Source organism: Acromyrmex echinatior, chromosome 6 (genome assembly GCF_024713525.1).
Source record: "Acromyrmex echinatior isolate Ae372 chromosome 6, ASM2471352v2, whole genome shotgun sequence".
Taxonomy (NCBI): Eukaryota; Metazoa; Arthropoda; class Insecta; order Hymenoptera; family Formicidae; genus Acromyrmex; species Acromyrmex echinatior.
In genome coordinates, this window is record NC_141857.1 from 14,049,416 (window position 1) to 14,065,395 (window position 15,980).

The 15,980-nt window shown below is 38.2% G+C and overlaps 1 pseudogene; it reads left to right on the forward strand.

The window, feature by feature from the left end:
• The first annotated feature begins 5,378 nt into the window (after positions 1-5,378).
• On the forward strand, positions 5,379-15,974 carry LOC147909516 (uncharacterized; annotated as a pseudogene).
• The last annotated feature ends 6 nt before the right edge of the window (positions 15,975-15,980 follow it).

Genomic DNA, 15,980 nt, shown 5'->3' on the forward strand with positions numbered 1-15,980 from the left:
AGGATAGCAGATGGCAGTATACAATCGGATGGGTGACCGCATTGAAGCACTATAAAATTAGTTCCCGAATTTAAGGAAAAACTTTTTTTTTATTATAATTTTATGATGTGTATAAGATATTAATCAATAATAATACTTATTTTAGCAATAAAATTAATGTATCACTATAAAATTAATGTATCATTGAAAACATTACTAGCCAGTGATAAAATATTATCATTGGCAAAAACTCAGCTTGCTATAAAATACTATTGAAAACGCCATTTATCGCTGCAAGTTCATCAAAATTTTTTCTTCTTTTGAAGGCTCTGCAGCTTAATTAACTGATTTAATAGTTTAACAGATTGATACCTTGGTAATGGTAATAATGGCGGCAACTCCAGCAAAAGGTACCGCTATTATGTCCGCACAATATTTTTGCCCTAATTGCTAATATATTTCGCCTTTTGCGCTGTTTCCATCGCTGACGCGACGTAACGCTGCCTTCACAGGTAGCAACTCGAGCGTTTTCTTCGACAAGTACACTGCTATGAGAGGGCCTTAAGGCAGACCCTCCTCCTATTACGTAACGCTCCGGATGCATGGAGGCGCGAGGGAGGCTTAATCCTTTGGAGGCTTTGGAAGGAAGTATCCCTCGCTCTCTCTGTTTTCAGATCTCGTACTGAAAGGATCGAGAGCCTGCTGATGGTTCTCGCCGCAGCAAGTCACGTATCTCTGCTAAATATCTCGACAAATCTTTTCCAATTCTTTGCGTAAAACCTCTGATTCTTACAATTACACGTGAGCAGCAAACGCTCTAGGGATGTGACCATTGTTCATATACCTACGTTAGAATTTAATCTTAGGATAAGAAAGCGTTAGAAATACAATCTATTCTTTATTTTCCTTATGTTTTGTTTTTTTTTGAGACCCTTATCCATTTACTTATGGACAAAGGCCCTTTAGAATAAGAATAGAAATAAGACTTTCTAAAAACGGAAATTATCCGTTTAACAACTCGAATTTTCCAGAAGCATTTCCGAAGCCTTTAAATAGAGAGCGTTTGGACTAAGTAAGGCAATCCATTGAGTACTGCGAGACCGGTCGCATCTAAAAATAAATTGTTGCGAATCAATAAAATGTATTTTGTACAAAAGTAAAAAATAAAGAGTTTTTTTTTGCAAGAACATAATTGCGAATCCTACAATTGGTGCAGGATAATCAGTGCATAAAAACAGTGAAGTTTGAAGTACTTTAACTTCGAGACGACATATACTAATTACACTAGTTACTTTCGAGGAAGACTCAAAGATTATCTCGCTCTATCTACCGAGCTCAACATTCAGATTGAATAATATTCAGGTGGACAAATTACAGAGGAGTAAGATCAATTCCTTCTGATATCTCTTCTGACTTAAGTACAGGCATTAATATATTAAAATAAAAAATTTTCGTAACAGTTCCAATATCGCGCGCACAAAGCCCGTTTCGCGAACAAACGCTTACTTTAAATATATTAGCAGAATAATTGTTAAAAGTTACGGACGCTGTGCAAGCATTTAAAGATCAAATTAACAATTTGCAAATAAATCCATCCGGAAAGATTTCCGGAAGCAATGTCGGCAACTGTTCAGAGAACCTCAAGATTTTAATAAATATATATGACCAAGCAATGCATCTAATCCCGGAATTCGATGGACTCAACGTTGAATCTTTTATTGGGCATATTCAAGTCGCAGTGAAGCGATTAGCAGTCAACACGACTACTTCTTTGCGGCATCATCGCGCAGAAACTCACAGGAAAAGCGAAGGGTAAGAATCGAAAAACACATATTTCACGCTAAATTTTTCACGGCTTTTCGAAAAATTGAAATACCTTTTCGGAAAAGCTCAAAATTTTCACTTTGTACTAGAAGTACAAAGAGACACGTGTATCCAACAATATAATGAAAATATTGACGAATTCATAAATCATTTCCTCCGAATACACGACGACATTATTACTACAATTAATTCACAAAACAATGGAGTGGCGACCATCTGTATTCAAGAGGAACTTTACCAACGGAAGTCCATCGAGATTTTCCGCCGTAATGTAAAATTAGAAATTGGAGATCACCTCTATTGCTTCGAGCTGGACACTCTAAATCAAGCGTTTTCGAAAACAAGAGCTTTCGAAGGAGAACTCCAGTTCTAGCATACAACGCAATTAAGTCTCAAGGAAATTTATTCAAAAACCCCGGTCTCAACATCAAGAATGTGGTTACTGTAAGCGGCGAGGATATGATGAAAAAGAATGCAGAATCAAAGCATTTCATTAGCAACGAAGCTAACAAAATTTTCACGAGCATCATCTTCTCAATCGACCACCGGACCAAGCATCGCGTCCTTCACATACAATCGATCGAACCTCGGAGCAACACATCAACGAGAAATTTACCAGGGACCTGGCGGAACTTACATTAGAGCACCCCGAATTATCTTGAAAATACTAGGTTTTAAGCAAACAACTTTTTAGTAGACACAGGTTCGGATATATCTTTAATTTATGAAATGTTTATTAAAAATAAAAATTTACCCAAGGTGGATTTGATAATAGTATCCGGCGTCACGATACATTCTCTGAAAACTAAGTTATGAAGTAATTGTAGAAATGTTCGGAAAAAAACACGTATTTCACATTCAGTTAAACATCAGGGCATCATAGGCATTTTCACATTTCAATTTTTCAAATAAAAGTTTAATTCTCGAAGGAAAGGAATTTAAAAGATGTGACAAACCATATCCTAGTAACATAAAAAAAAAGGTCAGATGTATTAATCATATTTAGGGATGACACTGGAGTAATTACAAGGATGAATGATTCTAGTAAGCCTATTTTACCGAAACATTTGCATGATGAAATTGAAAGTATTGAAGATTTTCACGATGTATCAGTATATTCCATTACAAAGGAAAATACACGCTTGGATAATACACGCTTGCAACTATTGAAAGAAAATATTTGTCTCCGCACCTTCTAGAGCATTGTAGCGAAATCTGGAATAATATTAGAGTACCACAATATTTTCACTTTGTTAGGAGCTCCCACTCACTGATTTAATCCAACATGAGATTAAAACCTCAGATGAAAATCCTATTCACACAAAATAATGCCGTTATTCTCTCATACACCAGGAAGAAATTAAAAATCAAATAAAAGAAATGTTAGCTAAGAGTATAATAAGAGAATCGGATTCTCCTTATAATTCGCTACTTTGGATAATATCTAAAAAGTAAGATGTTTCAGGTAAAATGGCGATTAGTAATTGACTTTAGAAAGCTTAATGAAAAAACTATTCACGATGCCTATCCACTTCCAAACATAGATGAAATTCTTGACCACCTGGGCAACGCGCGTTATTTTTCAACCTTTGACTTAGCATCTGGATTCCATCAAATAGGCATGAATCCTAAAGATATTCCGAAAACAGCTTTCTCCACTCCGAATGGCCATTATGAATACACTCGCATGTCTTTCGGTCTGAAGAATGCACCTTTCGATCTTTTCAAGGAATGATGAATAAGGGACTAATAGGAAACAATTGCTTTGTTTATATTGACGATATAATAGTTTACAGAAAAACTATTGAAGACCATAACAAAAACCTGAGGCTGTTATTTGAAAGACTCAGGCAAGGAGAGCTAAAATTTCAACCGGACAAATATGAATATCTGAGATCCGAACTTGAATATTTGGACCATGTGATCTCGGAACGAGATATATAGCCTAATCCGAATCGTAAAGAAAAAGTAAAAAATTATCCAGTCCCACGGGATTCTAAAGGAACAAATAATTTCTGGAATTAGTTATTTCTGGAATTGGGTATTATCGAAAGTTTATTAAGGACTTTTCTATAGCAAAATTAACTATTAACGTGGCTCTTTCAAAAGTCTTCAACTTTTGAATGGAAAAATGAGCAGAATTCGTTCGACTCTTTGAAAACTAAATTAATGACTCAATTTGTATTGTCATACCCGGACTGGAACAAACCTTTTATATTAACCACAGATGCATCTAATGAGGCAACAGGCGCTATCCTGTCTCAAGGAACAATAGGCAAGGACAAGCCACTGGCTTTTGCTTCCAGAACTTTAAATAAAGCCGAAATACAATACAGCACGACTAAAAAAGAATTATTAGCTATTGTATGGGCAGCCAAACATTTCAGACAATACTTATACGGGAGAGAATTCAAAATTGTAACCGATCATAAATCTTTAATTTGGCTGATGAATGTAAAAGATCCGAATTCAAGATTAATAAGATGGAGATTAAAATTAGAAGAGTTCGAATACGAGATAGTTTATAAATCGGAAAAAACAAATACAAACGCTGATGCTCTTTTACAAGTTTCGGTTAACGCGATTGACTCATATGTTACAAACGAAGATATTCAACATATGCTTTCGGATTTAATCAAAATAAAATTTATTAAAATTTCCTTTAAGAATAAAGATCCAATCCCAGGATGGAAAAATATAGATCCAAAATTTGTTTTCCCGGAAAATCTCTGAATTTTGATCCTATCAATTCTTCAAGACTTAAAAATCCTGATATCCTGATAAACGGACGTTGAATTTTGTTGGACCTATTGACAAAAAAATTCAGGACTCTATTGACATTCTTATTTCTATACATGACCTACAGTCAAAAACAAAAATTATAATCGAAGAGCGACTCTCACAAAAAATAAATCCAGCAACTAAGCCTCTCGCTAATCCATCGGAGGAATCTTCCTCTCGATCCAAACCTAAAATACAAAGACAAATAATAGTTAAAAATCAAGTTGGACGACAATCTAACAAAATGATCCTTTTTATTGAAACTCTTCTTGAAATTACAAGGGATAATGAGATTTATATTTCCCCTCATACTATTCACAGACAATTTGGTATTCAATTACATGATTTTCTAACGGAAAACGATCAACGCGTAAATGTAACATGAAAGAGATTACCAAAAAGAGATTACCAAATTAATTTCGGTTATTGATGAATACTCTCTCGGAGAAGAGCTATACATATATATATATATATATATATATATATATATATATATATATATATAGAGAGAGAGAGAGAGAGAGAGAGAGATAGAGATATCTCTAAATTTTCAAAATATTAAATAAAAAGGACATTATTTCAGACGCGTATTCTAGAATCTTAGACGGACATTATTTAGTAGAGAAAACACTTCAAAGAATTAAACAAAAATACAATTAAAATATTAGGTGTTGGAATTAATTCGTAGCGTTTTTTAATGAAAGAATGTTATTTATTTCACATGAGCATTAAAAAATACATTAATGAAAGTACTTCCCATCACTTGTAAAACGCTACGAATTAATTCCAACACTTAATATAATCATTGACGTTAAAGAATTTATTAATAAATGTGAATCATGTCATCAATTCAACAAACCAGATACTCAAAAACTTCATACAATATATATTCCTCTCCGGATATCTCTCGAGCTCCTAATGAAAAGATATCTATAAATATCTTTTATCATGTGACCATTTGAGTTGACAAATAGGGGAAATCGTTATATTTTGGTCGTACAAGATTATCTTACACGATACATATTAACCTATTACAGATAAATCGACCGCATTATTACGGCACTCTGGTATTCTTGGCTTAGATATTTTGACAAACTCAAAGAATTCCTATCAGGCAACACTCTGGAATTTACTTCGAATGAATTCAAAACACTTTGCGATCAATTACATGTCAAACATACGCTCACGTCAGTTTACCATCCACAATCAAACGGTAAAAACGAAAATAGGTCACACATTATTCTTACAGAATATATAAGGTATTATATGAAAGAACAAGAGCAATAGGACATGATACTGCTCCAGGCAATGCTCACATATAATTGTACGGTAAAGAAGAATACATGATACACACTCTACGAGTTACAATTTGGCAGGGAACCTAATCACATCTTCAGCGAAGAAGATGATAGATTATTCCTCCAAAAGCAAATAGACGATCTGCATATACAGCATGAAAATAAATTATAAGAGGCATGTAGAAACATACGTGATTATCAAGATTCCAACTTCCCTACTAAATCCTATACTCCAATAGAAAATAATGATCTGATACTTGTGAAGAACTTCAATACTAAATCATTCGAATCTCAGCGGAAGGCCCATTTCTTGTGATTCGACATGACAAATTCATAACTTATCATGTTCGCGAAAACACAGAAATTAAATAGTATCACAGGAATAATATTAAGCCTTTTATTACAGGTGAACAAAATGAATTCGAAACGAGTTATTCCAATCCTTCTTCTATTGATTCTCCAGGAAAGAGATAGGAAAATATATTATTACACAACTGGATGACAACGAGAAGTCATTTACTTTGAAACGTTAAACAAAATTAAACTGTACCATAAACAGTAGAAGATAGTGATAGGTTATGATTTAACGAATTTAGAGAAAAGTTATGATGTGCTTAGTGTTGCGTATACGAATTTATATCAAAAATGTTTTCTTAAGTTGTTTAATGAAGAAAATTAGATTGTTCCTCTAAACACCGTTGCGATTAAAGCGACTTAATGAAATAACCAGCGATTTAGACAATACGTTATATTTGGCGGGACTTCGAAGAAAGATGAAAACTAAACGTGGATTATTCGACTTCGTAAAAGAAATCATAAGTAAAACGTTATTTGGAACTTTAGCTGACACGTATGCGAGTTATTATAATAACGAATTAGATAAATTGTATGCCGATCAAAAAAATATTGTTCAGTATGTAAAGAATCAAACTAATATTATACTTAAAAGTAGTGGAAAAGCTATCGAAATTACTCCAGCCACGATAAGAAATTTAAATGAAGTTTAATCGTATTAGAGACTTGTCTAAAGCTAACGAAGCTAATATTCGGATAGATGAGGCATTATTAAATTTGGATGACGAGTTACAAAAACTAACAGATGATATTCGAAAAATAGAAGAGCTTATCATTGATGGAAAACATGGAATTATCAAACCATATGTTTTATCACCTAAAGAATTATTTAACATTTTCAGGAAGCATAAACATATAGACAATTTCGCTGTACCGATAGAAAGTACATTACATCACTCTTATAGATATAAGTGATATATCAATAGCTTTAACACAAAAACGATTGTTTATTCAATTTTTAATTCCCTTAATAAAAAATAAAAATTTAGAATTAATTAGAGTAATAACTCTCACTTTCTAGACACAGTTGGTTAAGACAGTCAATTGTAGATATAACTTAAAAGCTTATATTATTAGACTCTTTTAGAATTATGTTTATGCCGATTAGCGAGCTAGAATTAAATACAGCTAAAAAACTCGGACAATATCAGTTATTGAAGCGAACATAGATTATAAAGTAAGAATAAAAGATAATTGTCTTAGAAATAATTACAAAACGTGATACCGAAATATATACGACTAAATATATACAGATACAAAATATGCTCTAGATACAACTTTATACGGATCAAGACTGGATTGGAATTGCGCCGAGAGAAGAACATATACTCTGTTCTGACAAAATACCCCGTCACGCGCAAATTCATCAAAATTTTATACTCCATCTAGAACCGGATTGTACAGCAATTTTCGATACTGCAACCCTGACACTAGAAAATTTGCTCAAAGACAGGATTGAAGTTCATAAAACCATTCGCTTAATAAATCAAAAGACTATCAATAAGACATTTATAAAGCACCAACTGACCGACATACTATTGGATCCAATAACAGAAGTTCATATTAATCCTGAACACTTACAGACTTTGGGAAAAAGTTTAAACGAATTAAACAATTTAGATCGGATTCGGATCGAATTGCAGAACATAAAAGAACTACAACTTGGATGGAGAAATTTATGTAGTATTTTCATATGGCAGGATATATAGCTCTTGGCTCTGTTCCGTTTATATTTCTTTATAAGACCGGTCTTTTCTCAAATATAATAAATTTTAAATTTACTTAAGCAATTATTCGGAAATTATTATTATCAAATAGTTTTGAAATCGTACTCCAACACAACATTATATAGCCTGCGCTCCAGTTACTAGCCATGAGTTAGACATATTAGATTCAGAAGTACTAAGACGTTTGGTTAGAAATAAAATTTGAAAATACATCAAATTTTATATAAGGAGAGAAGTGTGACCATTGTCCATATGTTAGAATTTAACTTTAGGATAAGAAAGCATTAGAAATACAACCTTTTCTTTATTTTCCTTATGTTTTTTTTTATGACCATTTATTTATGGACAAAGGCTCTTTAGGATAAGAATTAGAAATAAGACTTTTTAAAAATGGAGAAAGTATCCGTTTAACAACTCGAATTTTCCAGCAGTATTTCCAAAGCCTTTAAGTAGAGAGCGTTTGGACTAAGTAAGGCAGTCCATTGAGTACTGCGAGACCGGTCGCATTTAAAAATAAATTGTTGCGAATCAATAAAGTGTATTTTGAAAAAAATAAAAAATAAAGAGTTTTTTTTTGCAAGAACATAATTGCGAATCCTATAGGGAGCCGCAAATTCCAATCAACAAATCGTATCAATCATTCTATCATCTCATTAGAATTATTTTACAAGTAATATACTCTTAAGACTGAATTACATTTTTACCATCGATCTCATAGCATTAGTCACTATTATACCATTGCATATTCTAGCGAATTTTCTGAGTAGTTAATAGGCTAAAACGATTAACTTTATAATTTTTGTCTCCATAAATATATGTAAGTTATTCATACTTATATTACGTATATACGGCTCCTAGCCATCTCAGATAATACTAACTTGCGAACATTTAAAGTACGAGTATAACCATTTTGTAATCAGTGTCTTACGATTTGAAATAATTAAATACTTAAATATATACATATATATATATTATATATATGTATGTGTAGTAGAGACTTGAGGAATATTTTGCGCCTCTGCCGTCCCCCCATCCTTCTGCCTATCCTTAACATACAATAAGAACGCACTGCAACGGACAAAGAGGACTCGAGGTTTACCCGCTGTGCCACGTCGATGAACCACGGGAGCGGGGACGCAAATCATCGCAACACTATGATAACGACATTGTGTCGACTCATATAGTATGTCACGAGCCGCGAGCATTCACGTCATGAGCACGCCACCACGCTATCGTTTCGTTAACTACCTAGTGCACGTTACCGATTGCGCCGCGACACGGGTGTCCACGTGACACCATTGCTTCAGTGTAGGCGACGCCCGCGAGTTATGCTTTCTTGCCATGTGCCCGCGCGCTGGGACATCTCGTGCGCGTGGAAATATCGTGCGCGACGAATTTTATTGCATTTGGTTCGCTAGCTCAATCTGTGTAATCTCTCGCATACAGCTGAACCGTAAAAGTCAGGAGATTCTCTGCAAAACGTGTTTTGATTTGGAACCCGCTCACATGTAAGTCGCTTATTACCGCGCCATGCGACACAATCTCCAACTCGGTCTGCCGCATTGGTTCGACAAGTGTGGTAGAATTTTTCAGATTATTGCTCTAAACGTCTTGTCTAACCCAAACTATACGAGCCAATGGGATTAGTCATTAACTCGCCATATAACTAGTTGCAGCATACTCGACGTGACAAACTGGTGACAGCGGTGGGATTATTCGGTAAAACGCCCCCGCGCCATTTTGTGAGAGTACCGATATCATATATGAGTTTCCCTCTACGACGATCGCGCGTCGGATTCTCATTAGACCACATTAACCTTGCATCATGAACACTCGAGGGAAGAAAGGTCATGAGGGCGAATGCTTAACGAGGAGGAGTTAGAGACGTTGCGTCAGGCATTGGCCAAGCGGTTGCGAAATCAGACAACCGCGCTCGAGAGGGAACGCGTAATTGTGGAAAGGGAGTGTGCGGCGGAGAAAGAGCGTTTGTACACTGAGCGCAGCGCTTTGGAACGGGAAACCTTAGATCGTGAGACAAGATGTCGGCAGCGAAACTCGCGGAAATAATGACGCATTTAACACTCTGAGGGACGAGCTGACGCGTGAGCTGGCGGCACTCCGTCGGGAATTAAACACTAGGCGCGATGTCTCGCCTAGTCCGAGTATCCCCGCGGGACAACGATTCTCAGACATTCCGAAATCTTCATTACCGAACGATCCTGCAGCTGACCTGTGTTCCAAAAATCTCGCTCCGTGAGGCTACCGATTGCCGTTGTTTGATAGATATAACGTCCTCCTTACAACAATTGCGCGTGGCACCGTAAGCTCCGGAATAACTGCAGGTTGATGAGCTAACGACCCGCGCTTTCTGTGATGGGTCACCCTCTCTATATCGCATCTAGATGGGCCCCGAGTACTCTCCCACCCCTTCGACGCGTTCGCCGCCGCGAAGGCCCTTACGAAGAGGGAAAAACAGGAACGACGAAGGCGAGTAGACAGGTAATTATAGCTGAATCGCTGGCCACGAGCATCCCTCATGGCACTCGTTATCGTGCCGCGTCGACCACACTAGATCGCAACGCGGAATCGCAAGGTCCTACCGTGCCACATCGCTTCCATTCTATGAACGTTTCTATGAGATCCCGTGAGGCATCGCCGGAAACGTGGTGTCGTTATTGTAAGAATTCTGGGCACAAAATTCAGGATTGTCCAAAGCGGCAATACAATAACGTGCGTCAGGAAAACGAAGCAGGCTTCTCGAGTCATCCGGACCTCGAACAAGGCTGCCAACGTGTCCGGTACGATCCATCGAAACAAATTCTTCCCGGAAGAGGAGCCCAAATCGGGATCCTCCGAATGAAAGATTTTTTTCACGCCCCAACCATTAATGTTTGCGGTGAGCAATTCAGGAAAGATGTCGCATTCATTATCGATACGGGTGCCGAATCTAATAAAACAAAATAAACTAAGTCGCGATACACCTGTTGATACCCGTAATCTCCTACGTCTGACCGGAATCACAAATAGCTAGGTGAAAATCTTGGATTCAACAATGGCCAGCATTGCCGAGCGAAAATAAAAATGCATGTAGTTGCCGATGACTTCCCAATATCATGGGACGGCATCTTAGGAGCCGACTTCCTTCGCGGTACCGGGAAAATAAATTTCGCAGAACAAACAGTTTATTGAGGCAATGCATCATTTCCTTTTATCGGAAGGGAGACATTCAAAATCCCTGCACGTTTCAAATGTCGTTCTCTACGTAAACGTAATAAATGCTGGCGCACAAACGGGCTATGTGCCTCGATTAAATCCACACGACATTCTTTTAGGGGATATTGTAACGAACCGCGACGATAAAGCATACCTATGTGCTTTCTGTTAGAGAATTTGAGGGGTTTTGCAAACATGTCTTGGACGGGGCCAGAAGAATACACAAATACTCTTTAGATGTACTTGAGGAAATATACGGTTTAATTTACACAAATAAAAATGGGTATAATACAAGCGTGCCTAACTGTTCGGACGAACGGATAAAGAAGAAGAAGTACAGCGCGTACACCGAAACGAAAAGACAAGCAGCGCTCAATCGCCATAATACTGAATGCACCTAAAAGTCTCTAACTAAAGCGCGCAACGATTCTTCTCTCTATCCAACACTCCTCCTATCGGAGCGTGCGTACTATCATATAAAAAGCGTACTTATGATATAGCTTTAACTTGACTTAACTTTAACATATTTATACATTCATTACGCTTAACTTTTGACAGTGCTTTAGTTAACACATTTGCAGGCATCTGGTCAGTTATTAAATACCTTATTATTACTTCCTTTTAATTAACTAATCTCATATAATGGAACTTAATACATGGTCCATTATGAAAGTAATGCGCATGATTTTATTGTGACGCGAATATCCATCGCAGCGGGGTAAAATGGGTCGGGAAATGTGGTGGGGGGTCTGCCCTTCCAAGGCAGCCGGTCGCCAGTTTGCTCCGAGCAGTCTGAGTGGAAAGACGTGCCTCCGCGTGAAGTGTGTTTTTCGACTTTGTAACACGGCGTGATGGAGCGTTCGCTTGAACAACGATACGCCATCAAGTTTTGCGTGCGACTTGGAAAAAATGCAACCGAAACATTCCAGATGCTTCAAAAGGCCTTCAAGGACGACTGCATTTCAAGGTCACAGTCCGAGAAGTGGCACAAGGCGTTCAAGGAGGGCCGGGAGGAGGTCGCCGACGAACCCCGTTCTGGACGCCCAACAACGGCCAGAACCGACGAAAACGTGAATCGTGTGTGCGAAGTTTTGCGTTCCGACCGTCGATTGAGCATCCAGTACATCGCTGACACCCTAAACATGTCCACATTTGCGGTACATGGGATAGTGACGGAGAATCTGCAAATGCGCAAAGTTTGCGCGAAGCTTGTGCCGCGATCAAGCTCCACCATGACAATGCCCCCAGCCACACGGCCTTCATCGTTGCCAACTACCTGGCCCGGAGCAACACCCCGGTGGTCCCCCTTACAGTCCCGACTTGGCTCCGTGCAACTTTTTTTTGTTTCCCCGTCTGAAGAGAGAGCTGAAAGGAAAGCATTGGGAGTCCGTGGAAAACATCCAAAAGCATGTTACAACGTTCCTAAGAGACATTCCCGTCGAGGAGTTTCAGCGTGCCTTCCAGGCGTGGCAGATACGTCTCCGCAAGTGTATTGATTCAGGGGGAGAGTATTTTGAAGAATTTTGAGCATTTGTACCGCTATGATTAATAAATCTATTTTTCCCAGAAAATGCGCATTACTTTTATAATGGACCCTGTATCTGTGTTTGCTACGTTTATAAAATATTTTTTGACAATTCTATCACTCTGATTGTCACAAAAAATGGTTATAGGAACTTTTACATATATTACGTCCTACAGACGCCACGATTTTTTTCTTCGGCTCCACGTCGCGACTATGGTTGGCGTCTGCGAGACTCGAGCGGAGCCTTTTGATAACGGTCTGACAGAATTGAAAAGAAGGACCGGACAGGCTCCGCGAAAAGTCGTAAATGCCAATCAATGCCCGGAAGGAATAACAACCTTAATGTAGGCCCTAAAAGAGACAAGATTGCAAAAGACATTATAAATGCACTGAAGTCATGCAATAGAAAAAATCTAGGCTTTGTCATCCGAGACTGACTAACAATTTCATTTTAGAAAAACAGGCGCCACGTGGCACTTAAAAAATGATAAAACGCATAGGATAATTTCCACGGGAGCATTATCTAAAATCAAACAATGATAGCCCTGCATGCAAATCTTATATTTGTTCACGGTAACCATTTGTTTACCTATTTTCCGCCGTATTTTCCGCGAGAATAACAGAATTCGTCATCCGTCTCGGAGCAATCTTGGATCTTCAAGGAAAACCGTAAATCGCTTTCTCTTCTTCTCGAAACTACTCTAACGATGTGTTTAGATCAACAATGATAGGACGCTATAAAAATCATAAATCTCGCGTGACATTGCAACTTTTGCATCCTAGACAAAGAACACAACGCTCTTTTTTCGGAATATAAATAGAGGTCCCGCGGAAGCGCAGAGCGTCAGTACAGAATTTGAAATCACTCGGTCCACGTCAGTCAGTACGAAATTTCAAATCACCCGGTCCACGTTAGTGAAGTTCGCGCTCAGTTACTCATTGTTTCGGCCGATCCGATAATTATTGGAACTCGCGCTAATCACACCAGTTCGCGATCCCGAGTGCGAACTTATAACTAAATCGCAACTGGAGTCACCAGCCATATCCCACGGCGACTACCCGCTCTTCGCGGACGACGGACCTCCTTCGACGAGTCATCGTCCGGAACCTACCCGATATCTTGGGGACAGCTAATAGTAAGTCGTATTTATTTCCAGTCCACCCCCGCGTTTCTTCGCATGGAAAAACCCAGTCATTGTGCATGAATACATATACACGCGTTTCCAACGAGCGCTTCAATTTTAACCCTTCGGTTCGTAATGCGTACCATCAAGAAACGCGGATGATCCCCCTATAACCGGAGGAGTAGGCGGAACCGTTCCCTAGGGCTACCCACAATCGCGCCGCCACAATCGACTGGCGAATAATTCGTAGAAATCTCCTACTCATCAACACAATCATTAGATCTCACCTCTCCTCCTGTTATCGATTTCGCTATCCAATAAATCCTTGGTTATTCTCCTCCTCCTCTCGAGGAACAATTCTCTCCCCCTCCTCCTCACGAAGAAGGATTCCTACTCCCTCTTCCTCCTTTGGATCAACTCCCCTCCCATTTCAACTGAATCCCGAGCCGATCGATTGGGATCGGATATTCCGGTTCTATACGTCCCCCTCCTACGAAGGGGATAGATTGATTATTGTATACATCCCCGGAAATCCCACACCTTATACTGTCCTTTACAAGCACCTCATCCCGATGTGCTCCTGCAACACTTTCCTCTCCTCCCATACCCGTTAATCCTTTCTCCTTCCACATATACACACACACACACGCACGCACGCACGCACGCACGCACGCACGCACGCACGCACGTACGCACGCATACATCCATAAGCTATAGTATATATTTTTTTTATGTAAAGAGAAGTTTTTTTATGTATAAAATTCCTTTGTTTCATTATTTTTTCATTTTATTAATAAATGTAATTTAAGGTATTTCCCTGTCTTTTATTGACATCACCTCTCGCATTCACTTCCTTTGAATATCTAAGATCGCACGAGGTCCAGTCCCGAGTCAAAAGGATTAAGTTCCTTGACCAAAAAAGTAGGACCGACGTTCGCACTGTCCAGCGGAATAGGTGTCATAGCGTCCCTTCGGACGTTGACCCATATTTCGGGACTGCGTACGACTCACAGGTGTTCGCCTCCGCATGTATACCTGTGAAATTGAGTCTAACCGTCCTTTCACACCCTCTCCATTCTCCCTCATTGTCTCCTTGACCAAATTTTTAAGGGTTTGGACGTAACACCTAGTTAGAAAAACTTATATAAGAGTCTTTTTATGTATACTACTTCCTTTGAGACTTCAGCTAAAGCCATATATTCCGTCTCCATGGTTGATAAAGCAATTGATGTTTGCTTCACTGATTTCCAGCTGACTGGACCTCCAGCTAGTACGAGTAAGTTACCTGTACGATTTCCTGTTAACCATGTCTCCTGCCCAATCTGAATCCGTGTATGCAGTTAAGTTCTCCTTATCTTTTGTATAGGTAATTCCATAGTGAAGTGTACCTTTTAAATATCTTAGCAATCTTTTCGCTAATTGCCAATGCATTTCACCAGGGTTGGCACAAAAACGGCTCAATAGACTTGCAGCAAATGCAATATCCGGACGAGTTGCGTTAGTCAAATAAATTAAGCCGCCGATCAATTCTATATAGTTTTTGCTGCATGTTTAATTTTTCTTCTTCTGACGATGGACACATATCTTTAGTGATCTTAGTATTTAGTTCGATCGGTGTTGAGATGGTCGTTGCATCGCTCATGGAGAATTTTGTTAATAACTCTTTAACATATGTTTCTTGAGAAAGATGTATAGAACCTGTTGATCCTTTCCCCTTTGGACCTTTATTCCAAGGATATTGCTAATGAGACCGAGGTCAGTCATTTTGAATACAGAACTGTAGTTTTGCCTTTACTTCATTAAGTCTTTCCATTTTTCTTGAAGCAAGAATTAAATCGTCAACATATAAAACGAGAATGACTCGATTTTCTTTTTCATCAAATACATATACACATGGATCAGCTTGTGTACATTTATCACTATTATTAGTAATGAAATTATCGAGTATTTGGTACTATTCGCAACTTGATCTGACTGCTAAAATCAGACCATATATAGGCCTCTGTAATTTATAAACTTTATCTTCATATACTTTTGGTCTCGGTTAAAAGAAGATGTCCAAAAATTCACGACTGTAGGAAATGTTAGGTAAATAAATTAGCACGATTAAAAACTTGACAGCCCATGATTCTGACTGACATCCCAGGGACAGTTT